Source organism: Cibotium barometz, chromosome 47, assembly GCF_041138505.1.
Source record: "Cibotium barometz isolate CiBa-2024 chromosome 47, ASM4113850v1, whole genome shotgun sequence".
Classification (NCBI taxonomy): Eukaryota; Viridiplantae; Streptophyta; class Polypodiopsida; order Cyatheales; family Cibotiaceae; genus Cibotium; species Cibotium barometz.
Window position 1 is genome coordinate 40,792,241 of NC_141092.1, and position 4,912 is coordinate 40,797,152.

Here is a 4,912-nt window from a genome sequence, read left to right on the forward strand (position 1 = left end):
TCACAATTAGTACATTTTGCCCTTTTTAAGCTCCTCGATTTGAGAGAGAAGCCTTCAAAGATTGGAGAGAGAGAGAGGGAGAGAGGATCAAGGATTGTGTGTGTGTCTCTATATACTAGTACTCAACCCACGCATTGCTGCTGCGGTACATTAAGAAGCAAAACGCAGGAATGGAAGCCGAAATACAAAGGGTCAAATCGATGGGATTTTTTCCTCTTATTTTTTAGAAATCCAATATTTCTTTTTTCTCTCCTCTCCTTGTGCCTTGGTTATCGTTAATATGTAATAGATATATACATATATAGAGAGAGAGAGTGTGTGTGTGTGTGTGTGTGTGGAAGAGGTGATAGATTGATTCATTTTATTGATTTAAGCATTCCCAAGAGCCTAAAATTTGGACTATGAGTGTGGTAGTTTTAAGCATGGACTATGAGAGATCCTTTGACCTTGATCCATAAATAGAGGAACCAAAACCTACCACGTATTTGTAGCCATGTCTCATTTGCATTTGTGTGTGTGTGTGTGTGTGTGTGTGTGTGAGAGAGAGAGAGAGAGAGAGAGAGAGAGAGAGAGAAAGGGGGGGGACAAGAAGATAATATTTGTGTGTGTGTAGGTTTTCTCCCAAAAAGATATTCTCGCCAATAGAAGTGCTCCAAGCACAAGGAGTTAAAGAAGATTCCATTAAGATAAATGAAGGACCTTTGGAATCATTGAGAGCACTTATTACCATCATCAATTGTTGCAAATGTCTTCTAGTAATTTGGGGGCATCAAACAAGTGTTACTACTTACCTTGAAAGACATTTTGTATGACACCAAGAGGGCATAGAAAATAAATAGGTCCAAAAAGCCAAAGAAACCACAAATAAAAGCAAGAGGCAGCATATTGAAGCAAACATGTCATTCGAGGAGGTTGCCACCAAGCACTAGAAGGATATATGTATCCTCTCCTCTCTCATGTGTCACCCTTCACACTCCACCATGTCTCACCTCCCTACAATTGTGCAACTCTCTTCTACCATGGGTACTCCTTCTCCTTTAGACAATGTATCCTCTCCTCTCTCATGTGGATATATGTATCCGCTCTCCTCTCTCATGTGGATATATGTATCCGCTCTCCTCTCTCATGTGGATATATGTATCCGCTCTCCTCTCTCATTTGGATATATGTATCCTCTCCTCCTTTGGACAATGGAAAGATATATGTATCCTCTCCTCCTTTGGACAATGGAAAGATATATGTAGCCTCTCTTCTCTCATGTGGATATATGTATCCGCTCCTCTCTCATGTATCACCCTTCACACTCCACCATGCGTCACCTCCCTACACTTGTGTAACTCTCTTCTACCATGGGTAATCCCTCTCCTTTAGGCAAATGTCCATGTACAAATGTCTCAAGCCACATCCATGCCATGTAACATACACATGGATGGCTGAGAATGATGGAACTTCCAAGGTGTATAACTTTTTATCAAGATCTTTGATGGAGATCTAGTCAAAAGTAAAGTTGTAGATCAATGGGATCTTCACCAAACTAGCTCAAAACTACTAATATTTAGGTAGCCAATCCTTCTTTGGAGCTTCAAATGGTTGTAACATCAAATTAAGAAGCTATGAAAAGAATAAATGAAGAAGTTTGCCAGAGCTAACCAATAGTTGATATTGATCTTCCTTCATAACCGCCTACTTTTTGAAGGATCAAATTTCAAGCTCACATATAGGCTACAATGTCTACAAATTAAAAAGCATCCATGTTACTATTCCCCCTTGATTAAAAGAGCTATACATCATGTGGAAGTGGTAGCTAATGTCCTCGTTCATGAAGAGATATGAAAGCCTCATCTCAAAAACACTATTTGGGGTTACCATCACGAGTCGATATAAACTCAACATCATCAAAGCAAGGGGTTACCATCATGAGTTGAAATAAAGTCAACATCAACAAAGCAAGGGGACAACAATTCATGAACCTGGTCAATGAAACAAGGCACTTTTAATTCTTGAAGCGATATGAAAGCCTCATCTCAAAAACACTATTTGGGGTTACCATCACGAGTCGATATAAACTCAACATCATCAAAGCAAGGGGTTACCATCATGAGTTGAAATAAAGTCAACATCAACAAAGCAAGGGGACAACAATTCATGAACCTGGTCAATGAAAGAAGGCACTTTTAATTCTTGAAGAGAGATAGTAAAGATGGATGAGAGTTTAGATGTAATACTTGAAACAAGGAAGAGATGCGATGATAAAAATGATGTCTACTATGACTATGAACACTGTCAGGAAAACCATCATGATTTAAAAGAGACTGAACAACATGTTCAAGCCTCACATTAACCAGGCACACAACAACTATTGAACCCATGGTCATGGAAGAAGGCACTTTAACTTCACAAGGAGATGAAGCAAGAAGTGATAGTAAAGATGGTTCCCTTCATGGCCTCAATGCATGAGAGCACACACACATCACTTTAGTTATATGATGGGAACCAAGGAAGAGATATGCTCACGAGAATTATGTTGATAGAAACAAAACTTATGATGATGGTAATCACACGTAAGGGAGAAGCTAGCAAGCTTCTTCTCTTCTCTCTCTCTCTCTCTCACACACACACACACACACACAGAGCTAGCAAGCTTCTTCTCTTCTCTCTCTCTCTCACACACACACACCCCTTCCACATCTAGCTAATCATAAGCACTCACACATGCAAGCAAGTAACTCAGCATAGTTAATGACCAACATAACCATGAAAGCATGTAAGAATTAAGAAGAGATTAAGACAAGCAAGAAAGAAGGAGTTCCAAAGCTTGAGCTCAAATGTAGATTATTAAAAGTGTCTTTACACACACCTATAAGTCTCTTATATACAAGTAGGCTTTGTCCGATTGCCCGCTTGGGACTTCATCCTAACTTGCTACACATGCTCTTGAAGTGAAAATCGCCATAAGTATTCCATTGGACCATTATGGGGCCCCATCCAAGTTGTAGATTTGGACACTATTGCTTTATATCTTGAATGTATGACCTTTTGGGTGGTGACTCCTTGATGTAAGATAATGGCAGTAGCTCTTGTTACCCTAAGAATGGGTTAACATTCCCCTCTTCCTAATGTCGATCACATCCTTGTGATTGCGTTGAAGACCTTTATGTGGAGAGAATTGACAAGCTTTGTTTGAAGGTATTTAATGTTGAGTGGTATTCAATGGTCCTTGTTTCTCCGAAAGAAATAAGAAAGGTTAGTTAGTAAATGACAAGGTTAGAGATTAGAGATTAGCAAAAATCTTAACGGGGTGGGGGTTTTTGCGAGTGATTGCATTTTTATATTTTTTTGAGCAATCATAAGTAGAGTTACAGGTGATTTGTGTTAGTGGGGAAACTAAGAGATGTTAATGATGGGGAAGAAGAGAAGGAAGGATCCGGAGGAATGTAGACACAATCGTCAGAATGAGAGTGTGATTCTCAGTTCCTCATTTGATTCATTGAAGCGACATTCATCATTTGAAGAAATTGGCCTTCGATGATTTCCCTGTTTGTGGCAGGATTCTTGTGAAATGTTGTTGAGTAGGACCTATTCCTACATGCTTCTTCCCATGTGCTTTTTTTGCTTATGATATGAAGCAGATAATCATGAAGTACATTAAATGAGTCAAATAAACTCTTATTGAGCTGCTGCTGCTTATTGTTGAAGTAGCCACTATTTGATGAGGCATGAAAGAATTACGTCGACTTGCGAGGCTAATATAGATACCTTCACTAAGGATTAGAGACCAATGTGTTGTAAAGACTAAGCTTCATTTGGAGAGGTTTGCAATTTGAAGGAAGATTCTAGGTGATGGGTTGTACCATGACCAGGTTGTTGCCCACCATGCCCCCCCCATCCAAAGATGTACTTGGAAGGTTGTCGATGGTGAGGCTCTGGTGCAAATGTTCTTCATTGCATGACTATGATATGTACTCATGGAGCAGTTGCTACATTACCTAGCTAAAAGAATAGTAAGCTATAAGCTTAACAAAAATGTATTGGCTATTGAAGATCGTTGGGAGGTTCTTGTGATATTCTACCATTTATAGGTAGGCCATTTGTGCGACTCCCTTGTGTTTTTGTCTTTTTTTTTGTCTTTTTCTTTGGTGATGGAAAGGGTGTTAGTAAAGTGAGCAATAACAACACTAGAGTGATGTGGGGAATTAGTAGAGTAATTAGTTTGTGTCGTGAAGCAGCAGACTATAGGTCACGACATGAAAGCTTAACATGTGAAAGCTTAAAGTGTGAAGTGTAAAGGTGTGAAGGCTTAAAGCGTGAAGTATTAGGGTGTGAGATATTAATTCATGAAGTGTTATTTCGTGAAGTGTTAAGACACGAATACTTAAAGCCTGAAAGCTTAAGGCGTGAGATGTTGATTTATGAAGTGTTAAGGCGTGAAAGCTTAAAGCTTTTTTTGCATTAAATTAAATTTTGTTACCACCTTGTGAGTAACACGTTCTTGTGGCTACTCTGTTTTTTTAGAGAATAGGTTCTTATGTCTGCCGGCATAGCTTCTACACTTATGCTTCTCATCCAAAGGGGTGAAAAGAGCATTGTGAGTTTATCGTTGATGCGTTTCATAAGTCTCTGTTTAACAGATGTGGGAATTGATTCTTAAATTTATGGTTCAAGTGTAGCGAGGCGGTAGGTACAGCTTTTGGTTGGTTACCACCATTGAGTTTGATTGAATAAGCAAGCTCTTGTGTATGTGTTATATGCACAAAAGGGGTTGAGTGGTTTGCTTGGTGTTGCTTAGGCCTCCATTCTTGTCGAACTTTAGGTGAAGCTACTGTGGTTGAAGGTGTTTGGTGAAGTGTTCCTTCCTTTGTTCGATCTTGGCAACCATATGATGGGATTACCATCATAATACCCTTGTTCTTGA